This window comes from Cotesia typhae, unplaced genomic scaffold (assembly GCF_013202065.1).
Source record: "Cotesia typhae breed Kobodo isofemale line unplaced genomic scaffold, CoteBio_Ctyphae contig_48, whole genome shotgun sequence".
NCBI lineage: Eukaryota > Metazoa > Arthropoda > Insecta > Hymenoptera > Braconidae > Cotesia > Cotesia typhae.
This window is the reverse complement of record NW_027423756.1, coordinates 8,288,237-8,315,641: the sequence shown is the minus strand read 5'-3', so window position 1 is coordinate 8,315,641 and position 27,405 is coordinate 8,288,237. Positions and strand designations below refer to the sequence as shown.

Here is a 27,405-nt window from a genome sequence, read left to right as displayed (position 1 = left end):
AATTATCATCAATCAGAATAACTACTCGGCTGCAGAAAAACAAAACTTCATCAACGAGCACCGAGTTTTTGATGAACCGTTGGCGACAATTATTCCTGAAGAGAATGCTGATAACGAGAACCTAAAGAACGAATGGAAAGAAATTCTTGATACCCTCAACAAGAACAACTAATAATTGTAAATTGAAGAAGCGACGACCCTCAACAACAAACTCGACAAGCAGATACATCTGGTAACACAACTTCGTTACACTACGACAACCCAATCAATTGTCACTTCAAGGAGCTCAACAACCCACTGGAAGTCAGAGACTAATCTACGCACATCAAGCCTACTTCAAGATAGACCTGCCAACAGAAGACAACCAAGAAAGACGTCTCATCGAGTTTGATAGGAGATAAAGACTTTTTTATTTACTAAGGTAAACACTTTGTGATAAGATTTTTTTTTTTAATGAGATTTTATGTTAAGTTTTTTTTTTTATTTTGATTTTTTTTCACTTTATCCTCCTGGTAGGAAGCTTTAATTCGAGTACGATCCATTGCATCGCGTTAGCTGTTAGTTTTATTTTTAGTTTATATTTGTTGCAATTTTAGATTCTTATTTTATGATTATTGATCTCATGTACTTTTAATTGATTGCTGAAAATGTGATAATTAGAATTAATTTTTGGTTAAAATTTTTTTTTTTGTATGCTCTAATTTTAAATATATTCGAACTCTGTTCGATGAATAGGCCGCCCAGTGCATAGCATATTACGCATAATATGATTATCTGTGATAATTAGATAATTCTAGTAAATTTAGGTTATTATTGTGATCTCATAATTGTCTTCCAATTTTTTTTTTTCAAACTGTGATATTAATCTTTAGTCACATGCATTTTGCAATACATGAAAGCTTTACAGAAAAATTATATTATATTGAAAACTAAAATTTATTGAAATATGTCTTCCATTAAGCGGGTGCAGTGCAATGTATTAGGTAATGAACATTTATAAACAAACTGTGATGTTATTGTAAAATTAAGAATAATTACAATAATTTTAGAAATAATATGAATAATAATAGTTAATAAATTTAAGATTTAGATAGTTATAAAAAAAGCTCGAGCGATGCATTGTGATAAATAGATCACTGAACGTTAAAATCGACTTTCGTTGATGCAACGTTTTTTAATTGCTAAATTTTTTATGATTCCTATGTATCTAAATTTTTTAATCCATGTATATTTGTGTGATTTTTTTCACTTATTATTATATATTTGTCTTTTCGCACTTTTTGTACTCATGTCACAATATTTTTGTATTTTTAAAATTATGTTTGGTTTTTTGTGTTTTTTTTTTTTTTTTTTTTTTTTTTTTTTATATAATTTTGTACTACACTTGCATGATATTTTATATAATTGTGTGTCTAGTTAATAAGTTTTTTATGTACTCAAAATATTAATAAAATTGTGTGGATTTGAATTCGAAATTTATTTTTTTATAAAAATTTATCCTGATCCTTGATTCTTAAAAATAGATAAATTATTTTTTTTTAATTTATTTTAATTTTACTTTTGCTTAAAAATAATCGAAAACAGAACTGAGTTCGATATTTTTTAAATAAATTAATAAAAGTTTATTTTTCTAATAATTTTAGAATAAAAATAAATTTTCCAGAATGATTGCATGGCAAAAAGTTTTCTTGAATTTAAATAGAAAGTGCAAATACTCATGAATAATTGTTAATTTGCAATTGACTTGGTTCCGGAGAGTATAAAGTAACTGAATAATTATTTTAAATTACAAAATGGCAAAAAAGTTCCAGGTATCCAGCATCCAGGTGGAGGTGGTCATAAAAAATCCTGAAAGCTTAGCGGGAGTTTAGCGCACCATCTGTTATTTATTTTTTTAACCCTCGCATCCTTTGACCTTACGAACTTTCACGGTAGAGGGCGGCCCTATTTAGGTTTAGACTTCTATGCTCGTTTTCTATTTTGATGTAGATAAATTTAGATTTTTAAAGTTAAGATAAAATCAAAAGTAAGTACAAAATTAGTACTCATTATTAAACAAGTTCAAAAATTATTTTTAGTTAAAAAAAAAATATGAACTGAAAAAAATATTGATTTAAAAATATGTAATAATATCCGTTTTAATAAAAATAAATTATTTTTATGTTATTGAAAAATTATTTTGAATTTAATGATTATAATTATAATCATAGATTAAAAATTATTGAAGAGAATTTCTTTTGATGCTCGGAAAGATTAGGTTTACCATCAGATTACCGCATTAAAAATCAAGCAATCGAAGTTGAATCGAACGAAAAGTATTTCATAATAAAAATCGATAGAATTGAATAATTCATACTCTTATTATATTTTTCCATTAAGATTATCGACAAGATCTTGACAAACTCATGTTATATAAAATCCCTTATTATACGATGTATATAATATAAACAGTCGAATGTGACACATAAAATTCCATGGGAGTAATATGACACCACCACTGACAGGCCATAGAGAAACATCTTTAGCCCCAAGAGGATCTTACGCCGCATAAAAGAATTCTCGTTTTTATAAGGGGCAACCTAATCTCGACCTGATGCACTCGCCGTGTATTAAGTTACGTTTTGGAAACTACGGAAAATATTGTCAAATATTTGGTTCTTGTATTTTATTTGTACAAAGCCTATCGGTATGCCGTACACCTAATTTTTATTTGGGTCGTGGTGAGATTAGATGGAACATTTTTTGACAATAAAAGAAATAATATAATTATGTACTTCTTTTTTCTATCGAGTATCAAATTTCTAACTATAAAATTACTTTCAATTAAATTCACAGTTGATAGAATTATTGTGTGAATAAATTTTCATTTTATAAAAAATTAGAAACGATTTACTTTGTCGTAAAAGAATTTTTAAAAGTGAAAGCTGAATTTTTTTCTACGAATATATATGTTTGAAAATATATTTTCATTGTGAAAAAATTCACGATGTATCAATCGAATTAACACGAGTGAGTACATTTAAAAAGGCAAAGTTTAAAAAAAAATATCGTTCGAATGTGCTGATCACGGAAAATATATATGGAGACAAATTTCTTAAAGATGTAGCTTTTGAATAGTTAAAAGGGACAATTATTGTATTATTTGACGCCTTTTAGTGACTATAAAAAAAGCTATTTCGAAGCATAAAGGTATATCCCATGCCTCGAATCACGCAGTCAAAAGATTCAGTGGCCGCGGGATAATATTACTGAATAGTTTTCAAATTCAAACGTATGCTTGAAGTTATTCCTCGAGAATATTATTATTGAGTAGTTGAAGCTCATAGAAATATTTTTATTTCAATAAATATATATTTTAGGGATAATATTAATCTATTGGAAGTTTTAACTTGATTGGTTTTCTATGTTTATCTTACACATTATTATTATAAATATATGTGTATTTTCTGTCTGACCGAATTGCTTAACCCTTCAGCACTACCGCTAAACGATTCACTATCATTACTCCCGCGATGAGAAAAACTCTCACGCCTTTTGCGCATGTGCACGCATGCGCACATATGCTTTTGTAGCCCTTTCAATTTTAAAAATTTCAAACAAGATAAAATTCTTTCAAAAAAAAAAAATTGACTTATTTAAAAATAATATTTGGTTTTATTTTATTTGCGTTAAATTGCATTTTCATAAACTATACGAATTAATATTTAAACTTAAAATTAATTAAATGAACTGGACAGAAAATCTTAAAATTACTAATACTTAGACTTATTAACACATTTGAATAGTATTACAGTGTTAGTTCACTTTTAAATTAAGAAAATTATAATTTTGAATAACAAGACTAGTATTATGGAGATCAATCTTTGATTCATACTATCATCCTAACATTAAAATAATTAAAGAATATTTTTCCATAAAATTTTCAAATCATCAACCATCAATACATTTTTTAAAAATTATATATGGTTCATTGGTATAACAGACTAGTATAATTTAATAGTCAATCACTGTTCAGTCACAGTAATATAGTTTTTACAATCAGGACAAAGTAAAGTAGAGTGTTCCGGACAGATAGAAGTTGAACAAACTGAACAACTTTTTTTTGTATACTTATTTGACCTCCGTGGACACCAGCCACAAATTCCCGTAGTCTGCTTTTTTTCAATGGGTTCAGATGGAATTACTCCAACTTTTTTGATAGAATTTCTAAGTTCAACGGATAAGCCAGGTATTTTACTACGAGTAATTAGGTGTGGTCTTATCAACTGACTACCCAATTCACGTAAATAAAATCGGCGAGTCGTTTTATTCTCAGTATTCGCACTCCAAATGAGTTGTGAGTTTATGCCAGCAATATTCATAAGCGAATAAAAAATGACCATAGGCCAACGATGCGTTTCTCGGGCAACAGAATATTTAGCTTTTAATTGATCGACTACGTCAACACCCGCTTTCGTTTGATTATAACATGTTAATATTTCCGGTTTTAACTTGAATCCAGAACTAGTATCAATTTTATCTGAAGAATGAAGAGTTGACAATAAAAGAACGTTCTTTTTTTTCTTGGGGACATATGAAACAATCGTGCAGTAATCATTAAATAAAAACTTACTACTGCAAATGTTACGATTTTTACCCTCAACAAATTCTGAAGGCAATTCTTTCTTATTTCTTCTTATTGTCCCGACGAGAGTAGTGCGACGATTTTTCACAAAATCTTCAGCTAATGGAACCGAGGTAAAATAATTGTCACAAGTTACATTGCGACCAGTATCTAAAATTGGTGCACAAAGTCGATTCATCACATCAATAACAGCATTCGATTTTTGGAAAGGTCCAGCAGGCTGTGCACCACAATAAATTTCTAAATTAAGGGTGTAGAATGTCTTGGAGTCAGTCAATGCGTAAATTTTTATTCCATATTTTGCTGGCTTGTTGGCAATATACTGCCGGAACTTACAACGGCCTCTGAATGATTCCAACATTTCGTCTACGGTTGTATACGCACCAACCGTATAGTTTTTGTTGCATTGTTCGATAAATTGATCAGAAAAATCTCTAATGGGAGCTAAATTATCTGTCTTCTTACGATCGTCCCGAGTGGTGATGTCGTCGAATCTTAGAGCGGTGGAAAGAAGATAAAATCTTCTTAGACTCATAGTTGCCCGAAACAAATCTGGTGCAGAGCCGTCTGTGGCCCAAAATTCTTTTAAGTTTACATGTGAAGCATTATATAATCCGAGATGGTAATGTAATCCAAAAAAAGCGTACATTTCTTCCATATCAGTTGGAAGAACTTTCAAGGGATCGTTATATGATACCCTCAACTTGTCAAGTTCCACATTCGTGTATTGCACGATTTTTCTCACCATATCATCAGAAAAAAATAGCTTCCAACAGTCGACAACAGTAGTTGCATTCTTTGCACATTTTTTTACACCAGGAATTCTCAAGACGATGTTGTGTTTAGCAATCTTCTTGTTTTGAGAAGGAACATTGGAGGTCCACTTAGTGCGTTTGTCTCTTCCTAAGATATACTCAGTATTCAATTCCGGACCATTATTATTGTTATTATCACTATTATTATTGTTATTATCACTATTATTATTGTTATTATCACTATTATTATTGTTCATATCACTAGTATCGCTGTCTAGATTTTCATTATCATCGTCAAATTCATATTCGGACTCTGATCTAACGTCATGAGGTTCAGATGCATCTGTGTCCGATCCATCATCATTGCATCCGTCATCTTTTTGCTCGTCCATTAACCATTCTGGCGGGGTAGCTTTTTTCTACAAGTTCTTACTGGTCTCTCCATCTTATCATAAATTAAAGAAAAAAATTATTATTAATTTGACAAACTTATAATATAGAATATTTTCTAAGTACAGTAACATCTCAATTTTTATGAGCTATTTTTTTTTTTAGATCAATGATAATAACCTACCTTTTTCGAGCACTGCAATAATTAATATTATTTAGAATAAATTAATATGCAATGAACTTATATATATATATATATATATATATATATATATATATATATATATATTTTTTTTTTTAATTTTTCATTTATTTATTTTATATATCAATTTATATTTATTAATATATTAAAGGTAAACTAAAAACGACTAGGTTGAGGCTAACTCCGCATCACTCGCTTGTTACACTCCACATACACATCCCTAATACAAACACACTCTTTACGGAAACCTCCGAACTGTACCGATCAGGCCCGACTTCTTAAATTCTGACTCCCTACTTTACTTTCGCGATGAGAAAAAATCTCACAGAGTTAATAAAATGTATTTTATTTTTTTATGGCTTATAACTATTAAAATAATAATATCACAATCTGAAATAATATTAATTTTTTGACAGATAGAAAAAAAATCACATAGTCATTCCATTTGAAATTTAAAAGAAAATTTGAATTATTGATGAGCGTGAGAGAAAATCTCATAGCGATAGTGCTGAAGGGTTAAACAGATGTCGTATATAATAATATGGCTTATTGGTTTCAATAATAGTCATATTAAGTCAATCCTTAACGTCAAATGTATTTTATTGTTATTCGCATACTCGCCAGGTGAGTCAGCTCAGATAGACACAAAATTTTTAGTTTACTATTTAGTTTCTTATACTTTTTTCAGCCTGGGCAAAAAAGATTGTTATTATTTATTGTCAGAGGAGCATCCGAGTGTCCTGAACAACTTGGGATACAAAGAAAACTTTAAAATTGTCCAATTGGACACCAGAATACGCTTTGAAGTAAGTTAAAATAACATTTTAAAATTTCAAGAAAGTCATTGTCAGTTTAAATATAAATATCAAAAAAATTTATGGGGATTTTAAAAAAAAATATTTTTTAATTTGTTTAGCTGAACTGACTCTTGCTTTGATTCTATCAGAAAAAAATTTTTTTCTTATTTTATAAATTTTATGCATATTAAAATAAAATAATTTACACTCACCAAAATCCAGAATCAGCAATGAAAAGAAAGTTAACCTACAACAAAAAAAAAAATATTATATAAAAATACAATTACAACTTTGATTAAGATTGACGATCAATATTTGTTGTAAAAATAAAAATATTGTTCACATTGTCGTCAGCTAATTACCAAAAGAAATATTGAGTCATCGCAATTGACGAGGTAATCAAAAATGAATACTATGAAATTTGTCTACATCAGTCAAACATCATTTCAAGTATGTACATCAACAATGATAAAAAAAAATTATGTAAAATGACATATCACTCGAGTAATTGAATTTTTGATAGTTATAAAAGTATTAAATCAAGTTGGTGCTTATTGTAAATTAAGTGGGAGGGAAGGTTAAGAAATATCGTCAGTTTTTGATTGCAAGAAAACAGAAATCTCATAGTCGTATTTGTATTGAAAAGAAAAATAATGTATAATATATAATATATAAGTGTCGTGTGTACATAACAATGAAAAGATTTAAAGAAGCGAACTGCCTATGTCTGTCACAGCCCCTCAAATACGATGGCACTCAATGACTCAAAATTTTATTATATATAAACTAAAGAAAAGCTTTTACATACGGGCAATATACGGGCAATATCTCGGCACTTACGATTCGATTTCTCTTCCATCTATCCTTGTTTTCGAAGCAATTGCTCGACCGTACAAACGACACCGAGCCCTTTTTCATCTTCTTATTCTTTTTTATTCAGTATTATTATTATTATATTCACCCTATACCATAATTCTAGTCCACCTACAACTCGCCTCGGCCAATTGGTACAATACCCATATAACAGTGGGCTCAGGACGTTTTTGAGTTGCCAGTGATCTTTTGTGAACACGTGCACGAGAAATCGTAAATCTAACTAAAGAATCTCTCAGAATAATGGACCATCGGAGTTTTTATGGCACACCAATGTACATATATATCCGCCGAGAAGAGGGTGAGGGGCTCTAAGAAACCTACACTAAGTGGATAATAGTCCACTGGTGTCCATTCGAAAATTTTTACTTTTATTCGCTTTCATTCCTATCCCGAGAGCTTGTATTACAAAACACATATACTTTCAGCACAGCGGATAAAAAAATTTTTTTTTGCTCTACACCACTGTCAACGGTACCAGCAAGTTTTTAAAGTCTTGAAAGGAGGTTCCTCGGTCAATAAGGGAGAGTACAGAACTATTGTTACAGTTGGCCTTTATATATATCGCTGAATGATAGAAATATTTGTATCTTCGAAGACACGACGCCGAGTTCTTGAAAGAAAACGACAGACTAGATGAGACGTTTTTTTATTTTCTGTTTTTTATGTTTTGAGAGCACTTGGCAAAGAGATTCACTAAATTCACTTACACCGTGACTAATCTTAAAGACTTTTCAGAGAGTTTTCAAAACGTTACGAATGTCGATCGTGTTGCCGATACATTGTTGTTTTCTTCTATTGTTAAGTTATTCAGTAGTCATCCCAAAACGTAATTTGTTACGATAGTTTTGTGAGGAGTTATTACTTTAATAATACATCCTTATTTTTTGCTCATCAAGGTCAATAGTATTCATAGATGTAGTTATGATTTAACAGCAGCTTCGAACCCACACAAGTTGGTAAAATCGCGATTTTTTACGCTACCTTCACCTCACCTATAATTAGCCGTTTGAAGAAGACTCGAGCTATCTAATCGTATTTTATTCTTCAGCAGAGTTATGATTAACAGATGAAGTTTAAAAATTGGTTTTGCTGCTAATAGGGTTTTTTGAACTTACTCCGATCGGTAAAATCGCGATTTTCTACATCAGTTCGGTTATTCTGCTTGTAACTAGCAATTTGAAGAACATAAGCCATCACGTCGTGTTATTTTGCACTCAAGCAGAACAACAGTATTAAAAAATGGATAAATTGTTTTGTTGAATTTCTATTTATAAAATTTTTAAAAGACAAATTAGTTAATGTCTTAATTTCTCGTGTGACATAAAAAGGGTATTTATATTTATACTCAACATGTGAGATGAAATACTACCGATATATAATCTTTTTAATAGCGATAATAATTATTCTCAGAGGATAAAAAGTAATCCATAAAAAAAATATGTTTTATTTTTCACGGAAGTCACAACTTTTTATCATATCAGTAAACTACTGCGTCTGTGACAAAAAACAGCTAGCTCGATAATATTATGGTTTTAATTTAACGAGTGTCATAACTGGTTTAGAAGGCGAGGAAAAGAAGGCATTAAGTATCACTAAAATAAATGAAATGACTGTCGTCTATTTAGAAAATAAATGGGACTCTTAGAGTTTGAGCGGTGGTAAGATTTTCGGGGCCACTTGATATCCAACACCAGCATATGTTTTAAAACTCCCATACACTGTTTCTAAATATATAAATCCTGCTAAGACTCACCAGTAGTGAGAATTACCATTAACTGTTACTGCCTAAAACAACCTGTATGGAAAAAAAAAAATACTGTACTGTATTATATATCTACAACTACTTCTTTAGTACATACATATTGGGGTGAAAAAAAATTTCTCAAGAGATTCTTTTCCACTCCTATCTATATCATACCCAAGTGTTCATTCGGAAGACCCACCGTGGTGACAGTATACTTTTTAGAGTACAGGGATGGTAAGTTTCAATTTTCAACCACGTGTAGATCACGTTACATTGAACACGTGACCATGAAAATTACAAAACAGACATAGTGGCATATTCTGATTGAATTTTCCTCTAAATTAACATTCCCTTACACTTACAATTGGTTCACCAGCGTACTTGTGGTGAGCATCTTAAAGGTAGAGAGATGTCAGGGCCATCAAGTGGATGATGCTGATTATGAAATACCAGTTCGAGTATAATCCACTGTATGGTACTTGTATGGTTCCCAGAAGTGCCCACTTGTGCTTGATGGTATCTGCATAAGGGCGGCTTCAAGTCCGAGATACGATATCTGGTTGAATCACTATTCGATCGAAAAACCATGATTTTTTTTTTTTTTTTTTTTCAATATAATACTGAATCTTCTTTCAGGATTAAAACTGGTTTCTATCGGTCGTAATTACACATCAGTTGAATTAAGAGAGGGTATTCAGAAAATAAAAAGATCCTTGTCATGTTTAGTGTCTTAACTTTAATTTTTTTGGCTTTGTTTGACATATAAAAGAAAAAGTTACTTTTTGACGTTTTGTGATACTTTACACGTTTTTGTCACTCAATCAATATAAAGGAAAAAATTTTTAGTAAAATTAACAAAAAACCCTATGGGTTACGCGCGTGTCTATTAATAGATAATCTCGGTAAATAACGCGCCCTAATCGGCGAAAAAAATTAAAAAAAATTCTAAAAGCCCTCGTGACCTTTTATACGTTGTAAAAAAAGTTCTTCGTATAGTAGGTACAACAGAAATGTACATAGTAGTAGTATAGTGGCGAAGGAAAAAAAAAAATTGAGTAAAAAATTATGACCACGTGCAACCGAGCACGTGATGTGTCGTGGGAAATGTAAGAACTCTGATGTATAAAAAAGAATTAAGAAAAAATGTATACGTTAAAAAAGTAGTAATAAAAAAAAATTAAAAGAAGCCATAGCTTATTAAGGGCGGTGATGTTATTGAGTCTCGTCGAGTCAAAGAATGCCTGAGGATTCACATACTACGTGTTTTTTTATTGATACACAACCTTTTTTTTCAATTTTCAGGTAACGTCACTTTTTTTTATCACAAAAAATAATGAGTGAAAAAACACCAAGGATTTACGCACAGGTGAATTTGAGTTATTTAATGCTTTTTTATTATTTTTCTACGGTCATTCATTCACAAAACCTCAAGCTTAAAAAAGTAATTTGAGGTTTTGTGATACCTTTTTTTTTATTTATTTCAAAGCATTAACTCCAAATAAATACAATGGATGTATTGATGCATTTTAAAAAAGGGTAAACGATCGATGTACAAGGGTTTCACATGATCATTGTAGAAAAATCGAAATATGATATAGAATTAAAGCAACACAAAGGGTTTCTTTTAATTTAAACTCAATATGAAACTAAATATTTTTCAGTAGCTCATCGAATTTTAATAACTTTTATTAACCGTTGAAAAAAAATTATGGATACTCATTCGCTTTGATCCTTTTGTAATACTTAAAAATTTAATTATATTACTCATTTATTCTTTTAACATAATCACTAATATCCGATCCAGTAACATAACCATTAGTTACAAACCATGCTTTTTGCGAAATATTATCTACTTATCCATCTGCTACACAAAATTTTTTTTAACCGTATATATCATTATTGAGAAAGGAAATATCAAGGAAAGAAACGATAAAACAAGCGACATATCATTGGATTGAATGTGTAGCGTGCTGCAACCATTTTGAGATTGCACTCAAATTACAATAAAATTTTTTTAATGTCCTGCCTATAATCCGATAAATCCAGCAGTAAATCTCAGATGGTCAGACAGGAAATACTTACAATAAAGACTTTAATAAAAAACGTTTTTCAAGATATTTTTTTACGTGTATGTCCATTTCGTTTCGCTTTACTTTAGTTGCTTATAATGTGTATTATTGAGATGGGTCTTAAGAAATCGCGCACATATGATTCGTAATCCGTATATCCGGTTTCATCTTTCCAGATTGAACATTAAACAGTGAAGGAAACCCCCAAGGAAGATATCGACTGTTTAATACCTAACTTTTTTAATTTTTTTAACATTTTCAAGTGTCGTCGGTATGTTATTAATGACCGTTTGACAAATGTTCAACTGTGTGATATATATTAAATGTATATACTAGACCAAGAAAAACCAGGGAGTTCAAGAGAAGTAACTTTGGAATTTTTGAACATATGTACGGCGCTAATAACTTAGTTTTCTCGTTAATTTTCTACAGTGATACGCCACACCCATTAATCATTTATAAATATTTTCGTAATGGTTTAATTATTTCGATAATTTTAGTAACGAGTCAAATTTCAATAATTAGTTTTAAAAAATATTTGGTTTAATAAATAATTAATTGCTTCTGGTAGTTATGTAGACATCCAACTATGACTAATTTTTTTCCGTTACGTAAAAAATGAATTTTTTAAACGGTAAAATTTTCTACGGTCCCAAAAAACTTATTTATAATCTGTAATTTATTTTTAAGAAAAATTTCCAACAGTACCCGTTTATTGCAACTTCAGTGGACCCAGCAGGGTGTCCAGTATCGTGACATTACTGTCGATCGGTTTACCACCCCCTCACAATGTACTTAATAATACCAGAATGAATGGCAATTTTTAAACAGATCTCGATCCAAGTAAAATACATGTCACCGAGTAAAATAGTCGTCAGTAGTAGCTCATGACAATAGATTAGGTTCCAATATTATTTTCAATACAATTTATAACATCATACAACAACAACAAAAGTCTCGAGTCTGGGCTATATTTATAATAATAGTTTTTGAGTTGACAATACATTAGTTTAAAAAGCCGGGAACACATTTAATACAACGAAAGGCGAAAAGCATATTGAGAGGCAAAAGCGAAGGCGGACGGAGGCCAAAACTACTCTACCTCCTATACATGATATATACTGACGCCCATGTTTGGTTGTGTTTGCTCAGACACGTGGAAAATCCATTGGGCGCTGATGCTTCAGCCCCAGGCTAAAAACTACTATAGTTTATCTATGCTCCTAAGGATCTTGTTCATTTTCTGGGGCTTTTTATATTTTTTTATATTCTTCTTCAGTATGACGTGTCGCTCTATTGTGGGACTCCACGGCGTTGTTATGGTTACCCAAAAGACTCCTGGTCTTCACTCTTCCTCAACTCACTTATTTCGCCTCTTCACCCTCATCAACATCATCATCCTCATCAGCTGGCCCAAGGAAACTCACGCTGCTGGCTATTGGTTGCTCGCGGCGATGTTCAGATTCGAAATAATAAAACTGGCTCCCAAAATAACTCAGTCAACTATTAAGAGTTTTTATATTCCTTTAGCGCGTGCTTTTTTATCCTTCATCTCATCACATCAGTATCGCCAGCGACACATGTGGAAAAAATAAGGAGCCGAATTTTTCTTAAGAATTCACGGAAGGATTCTTGTACTATTATATGGTGTCAACCGTTTTATTTGAACGCATGCGGCCTGTCGCCTCTACTCACATACACACAACATGCGTACGGTATATAATATATTTTTATTTTATAATTTATGGACAATTATTACGATTCTCTTAATTAGGAAATATCCGTCGGTAGTGTTATATGAATTGTTAAAAAAATGTATTTTCACGATCAAAGAGGATTTAAATTAACAACAATAAACCCGTACCGAGAGAAATATTACCAATTAGTCTTTTGGGTCAAGAATGATAAAAGAGTGAAACCAGGAAAAAAAAAAAATCAACGAGTTTTTATTTCAATTCACACGAAATTTTGTTAAATTGGATTTATACGTGTAGACTTGAGTAATTTTAAATTATTAGAGAGTTGGCCTGAATTAAAGTTTATAACTTTATGACACCGTGAATTTTTCGAGCATAAACATGCACGTGCATGCAAGAGAGTGTACATAGAACGAAATGACGTAAATGTTTTTTTTTTTTTTTTTTTTTTTTGTATATTGACAAGCACACACTTGTTTGTTGACCTAGAAAAGTAACTCACGATCCTTTAATTAATAATTTATAAAAAGAATATTCATAAAGTAATTTGATAGTCGGATAATGAACTTCCTGGCGAAACGTTTTTTTGGTACGGGTATCGTTCTGCTAATGCATCTGCGAGTGTGCAATCTGTAATTATTAATCGCCCGTTTATAGTACGGTGATTGTAAATTTGCACTGAATAAATTACGGGGTAAGGTGTTGGATGACTCGCGTAAGTCAGCCATCATGAGCGAATTTAAATTATCTGTGATATTAAATTACCATTTATCATTCTTCATTTATCATCGTCAAAGACCCATTATTTCTATAATTTTTCGTTCATAAGACTTTGATTATTTATTACTTCTTTAATTGATTTATTGAAAGAGAAACTCATTACGTAGATTATTAAAAATAATTTTGATTGCTAAAAAAATATTTATCAATTTAAAATTTTGAATTTTTTACAAATTCCAAGACGTTAAAAAAATGTATTAATCAAGTAAAGTATCAAATTTATGTAATTTTATTATTTAACAAATATGATTAACAAAAAAAATGAACTATTACGATGTCAAATAAATTTGTAATATTGAAAGGGTATTTGAAATAGTCCATATGTTGTCACGACAAAACTGACAACATTATTCCGAGAAATAACAAGACTGTGTGACATTGCTGCCTACATTGTTACTCTTATTTATAACAATAAAACTTTATTGGATTGTGTTGTAATATAAATTATGGGTAAGCAAACTTCGAAAGTTCCGGTGTATATAAATTTGACAATAAACACAAAGTGTCTTGAGACCTATTCAATCAGTCACATATGGAAAATGATAATAAGAAGAAGAAAAAATAAAAAGTCAGTAATGGTAAGGAAGTGATCCCTGTACTGTGACTTTTGGTTATTGTCACAGTCGTCGTCACGAAGTACAATGTCTTCTTGTTGAAGATGAATAAAAATATATATCAAGTGTATTATGTACAAAAGTGAAAAGCGATAGTGTTTCCATACATCGTACTGCCCCCGTAGTGAAGGGGACAAACTGCGACACACCTACCCACAGTTTGGTCAGCAGTTGAATGACAAAAAGTATGCATCTAACCAACGGAAGATGCTGGACAATACTGACGCATGAAACATCTCACATTAGACTTTTTATTTTGTTGGGCGCTTAAATTGTCATGTGATGCACTAAATTGTCGCATACGTGCCATGAAAATATGAAAGTGTCTTTTTGTGATATAAAATGAAGCAACTAAATGTCAAAGAAAATTTTAAACACAAGCCTGAAACTGCGGGATCTCATTTCCTTCCACAGTTTCCTTTTTTTTATCACTCTACTCGGTATAAATTTATATGCAGAGAACGTTTTACTTGTTTTGTTTTTTTTGTTACTTCCAGGAGATTATGTTATATTGTGTTGGTGTACACTATGTTACACTGATGGACGTGACAATGAAATAGATCGCGAGCTTAGATCATACGATGAAGATGCTGTTGCATGAGGGTGCTTTTAATGCCAAAGTCCCCCTGCAGAGACGAGATTTCTAAGAGCCACAGCGTGGTCTTCTTCACAAAGATGTCCCCGGTGACTAAAATATTTAATAACAATCTGTGTGGTACTGAACTATTTGTGTATATTTGTATGCATAGTGATTTAAATGAAACTGAAAGATGATGGCTGAATTCTTGGGTATACAGTGCTAAATTAGAGCTATTGTTGAGGTGTAAAGATTAATTTTTTTAAGTATAAATAGAAATGGCTGCAAATGTCGAAAAATGTTTTTATGAAGATAACTTTATGTACAAATATATATACAGAATAGAAACAGATGTCAAAGATGTTTCTTTTAAAGGAAGTTTTGAGTGTAAATAGAGTAGAGAAATTTGTCACAAATGTTTTTCAATCGATATTTCAAAGCAAACTACTGTATTTTTTTAATTTTTATAAAAAAAATTTTTAAACCATTTTTCATTTTAAATCAAATTGTAAAATTTAACTAAATATTGATCAAAACTTTAATGATTATTTTCTGTTTAAAAATTTTTTTGGAGTAAAAATTTATTTTGGTTTATTATTTTTCTGGTTATTAAAATAACTAATTATTGATGAGTGAAGCTATAAAGAAGACACAATATTTAGTCTTTGGATAAAGTGTTATGAAGACGGGTCAATTCTATTAAGAGGAATGAAAAGAAATGAGCACATATTTGTCCAACAATTTATGAGCCCGGATGACCGAAATTTATCCATAAGGTCAGAGAGCCGTTTACGATGGACAATTGGGTAGTCTATCGGTACACAGAGATGTTACGTATTATTCAGAACGTGTCTCCGCCTTGGGTGGTCAAGCTGCCAAGTTTCTTTGTTCGGCTAACTGCCATCCAGTGTTGTCATATGATGACTTCTTTGTTAATTCAGAATTAAATTAGGTGTATTCATCGCTAGCAGCTTGCTTGCCACCTCTTTAGCACACTCAGACAAGATAATTTTCTGATGGTCAAGTATCATCAAAAAGATACACATTACATCATCTTCTCGTTTCACGTTTATAAGTAAATATAAATAAAAATATTTTTTACTGAAATAAATATTACATTTCTACAAATTCAAAGATTTAGAATGTAGATTGATATTCACAATACAAGCATGAGTATATAAAAATTTTCTATTTAACGTACCATCCTTCAAATTTTTTTTTAACTATTATTTTTTTTCCAAATTTTGTAAGATAATAAATTCTTAAATTTTCATCGTTATTTCTAAAATTTTCCGCATCATCACAAAAGTCAATAAATGAACTGTTAAAAAATGAAAAATAAAAATATCATCTATTTTTTTATCCCGAATCCGAAGAAAATGGCCGGATTTCACGCCTACAAAATGTAAAATACTCTTGAATAAATACAATTAATTTTCTTTTCATCCAACTTATAGGATTTACGGAAACTAATTTCATTTCCATTTCAAATTTAATGGTATTTCATCATAGGCCCACTAAAAGTGACCGTTTTAACATCGGTACTAATCTAAAAAAAATCATATATTCATTAAACCGTCCCTTTGTTATGTAAATAACCAAAAATCTAAAAGCTTCAACACACTGTAAATCATAAATATAAATTGATCAACTAATAACGATGAAAAAAAGTCTATACAAAATAATTAACTGTAAATTGAAGCCTTCACATTTGTGATATAATACCGTTGGTTTATCAGATGATTTGGTTAATAATTTTCAGTCAGATATAAAAAGATTCTTCGCTCCAGATCTGTCAACTTTTGAGCGCCGCGTGACTCAAAGATATGTATATAATATAATATAATGTATAGTATATAATACATAAAACCGAGAAATGGTATTATCTTTTACTCGTGATTCGACATCAGAGAATGAAAGCCGCGCGCGAACGTGTCGACCGCTGACACCCTTGACGCGCTCCAAAAGATTCAAAGAATAAAACGAAGCACCAATGGATACTTAAATTCATTCTTTTATTTAGAATTCTGTGTACACTCTACACACTCTACACACACACACACACACACACACACACACACACACACACATATATATATATATATATATATATATATATATATATATATATATATATATATATATATATATATATATATATATATATATATATATATATATATATAAAATATATATATATATATATATATATATATATATATATATATATATATATATATATATATATATATATATATATATATATATATATATATATATATATATATATATATATATATATATATCTATATATATAAAAATCAATTACTGTGCGTTAGTCTCGCTAAAACTCAAAAACGGCTGGACCGATTTTCAAAATTTTTTTTTGTTTTGTTCGTTATAGTTCAGGGATGGTTTAGAGAAAAAAAAAAATTTTGGAATTTTGGAATTGAAAAAATTTCAGCTTAAAAATTAAAAAATTGTTAATTTTGTATCGAAGTCGCTATTGTTACGCTTGAGCCTCAAGGTTGCAAGAGTATACAAAATTGTCCAATATGCAGGAAGATACGTACAAGTATACTTTGGGTATCTTTATATATATATATATATATATATATATATATATATATATATATATATATATATATATATATATATATAAAAGCCATATATAATAGCTAAATTTGTCATTAAAGACAAATTTTTGGGAACTGGGGGAAATAAAGGGGGAAGGGGAGGACCTTTACTCAGTAGGAATTTTCGGTAACTGAAAAAGTAATTCGGACAGCCCAGACCGGGAATCGAACCCGGATCGTTTGGTTACGCGCCAAAGGCTCTATAATTTGTTATACATTTATTATATAAATAAAACACATAAAACATATTAAAATGACCAACAAGTTTCATTTAATAACTTAATACCAACTTAACCGTCTACAATACGACCAGTGTTAATTGTTGACAAAAATAAGTTAGAGTTTACAGGTTAAAAATCACAAATCAAAATTTGTAAAAAAAAAATTTTTGTAGGTGATACGAAGTTCACCGGGTCAGCTAGTATATATATATATATATATATATATATATATATATATATATATATATATATATATATATATATAGGCTATACTATACTGGCTGACCAATGGTCAAAGATTGGCATCACGCCGAAAGTAAAAAGACGGCGTGGTTTGTGGCGATGTAAATGCCATGGAGACTAAAAAGAAAGAAAGAGGCGTCGGTAGCTCTGAAAGATTACTTCAAAGTCGTTTGTAGTGCCGCTACACGCCGCAGCATCATCAGACTGCTCTACTACTTCTTTTACTACTGTTGAAGACTGCCTAATATTACCATACCGTTACTATAGAGTACAGTTTACAGTAACAATAACAGTCGGCTTAGACTCATCTGCGATAATGCCTGACACCATCAGCGTCAATTCGACCGTCCAGCCCAGCCCATTTAAGCTTTCTTCTGCTTTTACTTTTTACTTAATACTCATCTACTCAGCTCATCAAATAGGTGCTAAACACTGCTTCACTCAGCTCTTCATTTTCATCCAGCTGATTTTTAGAAAATAATATTCATTGGTGCGATGAGAGTGACAAATAAAAGGGGAGCTGGTTCACTTCTTCCGTAGATTATTACGGGGTACTGAATTCGGATACCCAATACACTGTTAAGTTAAGTAAATGATGATGCACATCACACTCTTAACTATACACTAGTTTAGTAAAGTCTCTAACTGCGGCTGGCTGTTGTGTTATTATATAGTTAGCCAAGTGAAAAAAAGGGAGAACATTTTAAAAAGTAGAGTTTTGGTAATATAACCAAGGTAAAAGAACTTTTGCGCTATCCTGTCTACAGTCTGCAGACTTAGTTTATTCGAGAACCCAATTACTCACTTGGCTGACGAGTAAACGATGATCCTCAGACGCGACACACCTTGCTTCAATCTAAAGTAACGTTTTATCATGGATGAAGTGGTGTATGTGTGGATAAAAGATTGAATGAAAAAGACACTTCACATGGAAAAAGGTCCCGTCAAATTAAACGCTCGGTTTGATTTTTTTAGAGATAAACTTATATGTAATAATATGTACACATACCCTCTTCATTGTTGACTTAACTCGTTTATATTTTATATTACTTATATTGTGTACTATAAAAGTGAGACTAATTCACAATTATAAATAATTTTCAAGGGAATAAAAGATTAATTTAGAAAATTTTTTCAAAGAATTCGATTACTGGAAGTTTATTGTGATGGGATTCATTGAGTTTTCGTTTTTAATTTTCTCCTATAAAAATCAATGATTTATAAAAATTGTATTTTTTATAATTTGATTTTAAATTTAATTCTGAACGTTTGATAAATATTTGGAATTTAAATAAATTAAGTGAAGGGAATAGGATAATTTAGTTAATTAATTTGCGAGAAATCGTGTTTGATTTTTATCGGTTAAAAATGTCTAGAATTTTAAGAGACAATGATTAAAATCAGTGATAATAAATTTATCGATAGTTAATGATCAATAAAATGTATCCATTTGAATTATTATTATTTTATTTATTATTCTTACTTATATAATAAATTAAAATTTAAACGAGTAAATCTTTGAGATTAGATCTGACAGGCGCTAGTTAATTGACAACGTGGAAGGAAAATATTTAATGTAATTATGGAATTAACGTTTTAGAATAATTGTATTTATTTTAACTGTGGGATTTTTAATTTTAGGTAATAATTATTCCATCAGAAAATACTGGTTTGGTAAAAAACGATACAGTAATTCGGTGGTTAATTATATCTTTCAAATAAAATAATCCTTTAAAAAGCACCTCGTAAAATTCCATGATTATGTATATTACAAGCTGGAAGTAATGTGTTAGGGGATAAGGAAAAAATAAGATGAATAGTTAAAAAAAAATAATTATAATCTGTATTGCTGTAATGCTGTAAAAGAAGGCGGGTCGGAAAAGCCACTAAAGAATATAAAAAGACGTAGATGAGAGTAAAGGGCGGGCAGTTTTCGGTTCTCAAGCTCATTTACGATAATTCACTAAAATCACACGAGAAACAGTCTACCCAATTAATGACTCGAGAAAATTATTATTATTGGTTAACCTGTTGATTAAGTAAGAGCAGTGATGATGCGGCGATCATCAAAGGCCATGTTGTCTGGATTTCATCGGCTTCCGGCGCGGAGATCTATTGGAAGGCATCAAATTAGTGTACGACGTTTCCTGATCCTCTTTTATTATTATATACTTATACACTTATAGAAAAAAAACTATACATTATAAATGAATAAGATTGAGCAAGACAAGAATAAGAAAATAACCTTAGTAGTGAAAAGGTATGAGATAAAAAAAAGCCCGTAAATTGGAGCCCTGTAAAAATTTCTTAAGGGCAATTTTTAGAGCTGAGAATTCCTAGAGTAGAGCTAGAAGAAGATTCACGGGTTTGTGGGCGGGACTGTGCCCCCGGTTGAATTCACCAAGTGAGTGAGAGATAAATAAAACGAAGTGTAGAATATAATAATGAAAAAAAATACTTTTATGGTGGGTTAGATTCTCTATGCTTTTCTTATTCTCTTTGGATCACTGTTAAATAGAATGAAGCTAACTAGTGTGCCCCAGTGAGAATAATAGGGAGGAGCTTGCAGGTGCAACTCACGTTTATCCCTCGGGTAATAAATATTCTAAAATAACAATAAAAAAAAACCCAAGATGAAATTATTAAATAATAAAGAGTGTTCAGATTAATCATAATTTACTTAGTGTCTCAACTTTCATATTTATATTTATTGAGACTGCAGGTCTGTAAGTCGAGAAAAAGGTCTCCAAAAAATCACGGATGTTATCGTAATGGAAAAATATACGATTGACGATCACTTTTTTTTTTTTTTTTTTTTTTTTTTAAATAAATGACTCGCACCTCGTTTTGTATGCTTTTTCTTTTTCATTAGTTCATAATTCCAGAATTAAAGTTATACAATCTAGGGTTTTTTTTTTTTTTTTTTTTGAGTGACTTATTGACGGACCCCCTGATGTTTTAGAGGTATAATAAAATGGTTTTTCGATCTATGCATTATAATATATAAATTATTGTTTTTTTTCTCATAAAATATTAATAAGAGAGTACACGCCTATAGAAATCACGGAGTAATTTGATATGTATAGAAAATAGCAAACAAAAAAAGTAATACATAATAAATAAATTCAGTCAATTTATTTTATAAATATATACGGGTATCTTCTTTCTACGTATAATATATAAAATGTATCTGTACGTATGATATAATATGTATACATAAGTATCTAGCTTAAATTACATTTACGGAGGGGATTTTATTATTGTCGAAAATCACCGATGCTTTTTTTGCGGTATTTCTTTTTTTGGGTGATGTAATACATAAGAAATGCGAAAGTTTGTTTTGATTCACCTTCGGGCATTGGGTAGTACGCGATTTAGTGTTTCGCTCTAAATCGGTTCGTTAAATTTATCAAACGGTGCGTGAAATAAGTATTTTCGAATAAAAAAAAATCTTTCTCTTCATAACATAACAAATAAATCTCCAGGACGATGTATAGTACACAGACTCAAGAATTTACTGACATTACACGGAAGTTTGGAGGTTGAACGAAGCGTAATACAGACGTTTACAAATTTCGCAGCTAATCTGGCTTGCCGGAGATTATTTTATAGTTCAAGATAATATAATACGATGTAGATAGCGAATAGAGTGGAGAGATAAAGAGAAAAATAAATAAAATATAGTACAATAACATAATAAATTGAAAAGAAGTGTGTACGACGCCTTGGCTTTAAGAGATCCAAAAACCACACGCATCGATGAACTCCTTTACCTTTTATTATAAATCCTACAAGCTAAACATCTGTATGTAGTCCATGTATGATGTCTTAAGGATTTTGTGTAACCTACAAACGCGCAAGCACTCCCGGATTAGGATTTTGTGAATTCAATGGGACTTACTTGGTGTTTAACACACCTATCATTGATAACTCTTCGCTATGAAAATCAATGATTGTCGAAAATTGAATGGTTGTTAGTTTCAGCAATAATGGCGAATTCGATAGAGAAATATTATTGACAAAAAAGTTTTTAAGTAATTTCAAGTTTTAAATAATAAGATAAAGAAATTTCGAAGCTAAGCCCGGCTAGAAATTCTAGATATTGCTTTTTTTTTTTTTTTCTAGTTTTTGTATTAGATTATTTAATATAATTTGTTTAACAATCGACTTCTACGATTCTCTCTCTCTTCCAAGAATAAGAATAAAGATATTATCACAATGAGAAATTTCTTTATAATATTTCGAAGAAAGATTTTACGATTTCTCAAACTACTCGGCCAAATATAATTACTAGACAAAATTACGTAACTTTTGAATCCCTAATTATTCAACTTTAATTAATAAATGACGAAAGTAAAAAAATAGTTTATTACGTTAAAGTAAATTAGAGAAATTTCGCAAAATGTATGTTAATAATTATCAAATTATACTCAATCTCTGTAATGCAAAGTATATTCAGTGTTGCGTGTTAAAATAAATAATAATCCGTAATAAAAAAATGTTATCCGTGCAGGTGTTTTTAATCGGATAATGTCGAAGCGCGACTTGTAAAAGATATAATATAATATATAACATATAATATAGAGACTTGAAGTATTATATTTTAAGGTAATAATAATCTTGAATCTCGACACATATTAAGTATTGCATTAAGTTACAATGTGATGTAAACGATGAGCGGAGTACCGCGAAGAATGATGCGAGTAATATCACCTATAATCCCGGGCTGAAATCCGTGACGATCCCATCGACTGCTCACCTCTAGATATGTCACCTGTACTCGCTGCAAACCAGCGTTTAATTCAAGAGTCCCTTTCTATCCACGGAAAATCAACTCTCAATAAAAATAGTAACTTACTGAATACATCATCTTCAATATCGATTTACAAAATACTATCAACAAATTACATACCTTTAGTTCTAGATCGAAATAATTTTCAACGGTAACATGACACGGTACGCCACGAAATTTCCGCGGTTATTTTTCGCGGCCTATTGTACGATCCCATCATCCTGAGCCTTTACATTGTACGTATATACGTTTTCTTTTATTAACAATTTATATTATTGTTACATTCCGAAGAAACGAAGAAACGATTAGATACGGGGCTAAGGATTTAGTATATGTATGGATTGATCCCTTGCACGATCTGTCGCTTTAAAACCAACGACATAGACACATACAGAAGATTGAATATTATATTATATAAAAGTCAAGGTGCTGGTTGTTAGAGTGAATTCACTTTTATTAGATAGAAAATCTCTGGATATTATTTCTAAGGACTGCGTCACGCCGATTTCGCGTCCCGACGTATCACTATAGCGTTTACTATAAAAAAGAGGGTCCACAAAAATAGACCACCCGTTCCACCGAATTAGTACGTACTTTTCATGAAAAATAATGAGACGGGTGTAAGGTATTATATATTTTTAAAGCAAAAGATATTTTTTATATTATATTTATATTCTTTAGAGTGATGTTCGAAAAACCGACACGCCGATTTTCTTCTTCATTTTGACTAACTTTTTATTATACATTTCCTTTGCTGTCTTGCTGTAGTATATTTCTTAGGAATATATGTATGTATTTTTCTTAAAATTTTTTTTATATAAAAAAAAGGACAAAAAATAGCAAGCGGTAGATTATATGCAAGGAATACCTAACTATAACCAAAAATGCCCTAATATTCCGTGACGACAGATCACTATACTTGTTAAAATATATAGTACTTATTCGGAACCCATATGCCCGACACGTCTTTGTGTGTAAGCGTTTAAAAATACTATTTACAATGAGGAGTGTTGAGCACAAACGACACCGCCCTAGTGTTAACGCAAGCTTTTCATCGTTTTACAACTTAAAAAGAACTTTAAAATTGTTTCCTTTAATATTTTCCGTTTTTCTATTGACAAAAAAATTTTCCATATTCAGATTTGGAGACACATGATTGTATATGGAATGGATGAGATGAGAATGTTGTGATAAATGAAAATAAGTTGAGTACGGATTGTATGTTACGGTAACTTATGCGTAGCTGAACGATTTATATGAGCCGAGTAATCGTCGTGAATTAATTCCACGGTTACATTTTACTGAGTGATTCACTGTGAATTTATGTAATAATCATATCATTAACAGATTGTTTAAATACACTTGAAATATTTTCAAAGTGAAGGACCGTGTGGTTGTTTGTATATGATTTGTTCAACTTTTATTATTTATTTTTACAAGTGTTTTATTTGATTATTAAATTATGATGTTTCATATGAAAATTTCATTAATAAATAATTTTTTTAAACACTGGAGAAATATTTTGTACCATCAAAAATGAAATTGAGTTTAAATCTAAAATCTCTCTACCGTCTTCAATTCGAATTACATACTAGTTTTTCAAACATAAATATCTTTACTTTTAACGAGTACAAAATTTCAATGTTTTTGATTTTTTTACGGATAAAAAAAAATTTACAGTCAAAAAATACGATTACATCTTTTACGGATAATAAAAGTCCTTGTAGCTCTTAAAACATTTTGAGATAATTTTTTGGCAATTTTATGGTTGGCGCCTAAAAGATCTATTATCGTCAATTATCAATCTTCGACATCTGTGGAAAGTCACCAGTAAAATCAAATACTCTTCTACTGGCGCCAACTTTCCACAGATAATATCACTTTTAAGACAAAAAAAGATGGTTATCGTAAATTTTTCTTAATTTTCTCAACAAGTATGCATTACAGAAACCATGATTTCCTATCTCAAGTATTTCAAGATCATGTTAAAAATAGAAAGTAATGATGACTGAGAAGAAAAATGGGTAAATAATGTTTAATGAAGGGTATAGCATGTTAAATGAACCAAAAAACAAAGTCTTATGTCTACAAAAGCGGAAATTGGTTTAAATTTTTGGCGACGTTACCCACGCTGAGCATTAAGCGGAACACCCAACGAAAATTACATTTGAGATTAGTGGAGCCAGAGTCTTGATGTGCGTTACATACTCTAAATTTTTGAGTAAACTAAAAGCATCTTTCCAGGCAGTGAAAATCATCGTACCGTGAAATGAGCCTGAGTTAAAACGCAGGACGTAACTTTTTTAGACGATGAGATAAAACTCATCATTGCATTTTTTTGATAAGCCATTAGGTAACAAAAAAAAAAATTAAATCATTACGGGGATATGAATAAAATTCTTCCAAGTTTTTTCTTAAGATTTAATATAGCAAAAAAAATAATTGTATCTATTGTTGGGTCGTAATCATCCATTTTGTATCGTTCTAGTCATTAAATGAAATAAAAGAAACTATGAAAAGTAGTATATCCTAAAAATGTTTTTTCTACGAACCATTTTGAAAAGACATAAGAATATAGTTTAAGTTTAGTTTACTATTATTGTTCTTTTTCCTTTTGTCTTATTCCTTTGTGATTCTGAAGTACATAATTGTAAAGGACCCACTAATTTTTCGAAAATACTAGAATCATTAGGTGTGACGATGTATAAAATAAGATGGTAGGTGAATAGATGAGGATATGGTTTATGGTTTTTTGTTTTTTTTCACTCCGTTATTCTTTCATGACAGTCTTCTCTCCTCGAAGAGACTCGGAACGAACGCTGATGGGGCACTTGTTACCGCAGTGGATGCACGTGTTCTAATGGATCTTGAGGGTTCCCCTCGAAGAAGATGGATCAAAGATAAAACCAAGAAAAAAAATAAAAGGAACAAAAAATAAAAGAATAACCAAAAAACTTAACAAAATACGATCAATCTCAGAGCTCGGGTCGTGGTCCTGTCCATAGTAATGTAGGTAGTAAAGGTCTAGCTAGAAAATTGGACATAGACAAGGCACAATGATGAGCTGGAACCTTTAGGGCGGTTGTAAAAAAAAATTGGGATGACGCAAAATTTTTTTCCTCTATAATTTTATTTTTAAGCAACAGGTACTAAGAAAATATTTTTTCTAAAAAATATTATAGTTGTCAACTTTTAAATATATTTGACCAAAAAAATAATCTCGCCTTATTAGAAAACATGATTTTGTTGAATATTTTTTACGGTCGAATTAAATTTTTAAATTAGATGTTTGAAAAAAAAAAAAATTTAATAATGAAATTGATTTACTTTGAGATAACATCGTAGCTAATTACGGAAAAAATGTTTTTTCCCAATCTTGATCTCGAACAATAAATAAAATTAATGGAGAAAAAATTTTTCCGAATTAAAATCAAAAATAACAATCTCTTCTTTTATGTTTTATAATTTCATTTTTAATTAAGAAATATTGCCATCAATTAATTGAATATTTACTTAAATCTGATAAAAATGTACCTGATGTTAAAAAAAAAAAAATTTAACTTTTTTTTAATGAAGAAAAAAAATTATACAACAAAAAAATATAATAAGCTATTAAAATATATATAAGTACTATTGAAATAAGATAGAGCCACTAATTAATAAAGATTTCGACAGCTTTATGACCCTTATCTCGTCGTAATAAAAAGTAGGAAGACTATTTATACTTGAAACTCATCATCGGGTGCAGCCCTAAAAGTCCGAGGCTCTATATGTGCTATCTGGCAACGTAATCTGTAAAAAAAAAAAAAATTCCTCCATGTTCCTCTCGTTCTCTCATTCTACATTCGAGCTGAGTAGATCTTTACTTGGATCTCTGACCGTCGGAGTAGTCCGACCAAGACTCTGACTCACCCTTGCACGTGTTCAAGTCCAACGGTCTCGGTTCTCGGCAAAGAAACTGAACCAAGGGAAGAGAATGAAAGATACTGGGGGGTCATTTTTTATCGGTCTCTCTTACTCCCAAGTTTCAGTGAGGATCTCTTATCCTTAGTTAAACTATTCCAGTCCCTCTATTCCATTCTGCTCATTTCACTTTTACTCTTGTTATGTATAGTACTACGAACTAAACCGTTGTAGAATTAAATATATCCTCGTCTACGTCTATGCCTAGTTCTTTTTGGTTTACCGCTCCGCCCACAAGAGCCTTTACCGAAGAAAGAAATCGTAAAGCAACAAAATATCTTCCTAGCTCATTTATACCGACTATACGTTATTATATTTTATCCTTAGTTTTCTATTTATTTAAAAAACTTTTCTAGAGTAGTTTCTATTCGGTTTTCCGGTTCGTATATTGCACCGATTTCAAGTTATTGTCGAATATACATGCA

General features: G+C 30.5%; 1 protein-coding gene across 3 annotated transcripts in view; it reads right to left on the bottom strand.

Moving 5' to 3' along the window:
* The window catches only part of LOC141529506 (tubulin monoglutamylase TTLL4), a 123,841-nt gene that overhangs the window by 51,472 nt on the left and 44,964 nt on the right, over positions 1-27,405 (bottom strand). For all 3 annotated transcript variants that reach the window (XM_074246055.1, XM_074246057.1, XM_074246056.1), the window contains one exon: positions 6,981-7,015. The gene's annotated coding sequence lies outside the window, so the exon portion shown is untranslated. The remainder of the gene's footprint in view (positions 1-6,980; positions 7,016-27,405) is intronic.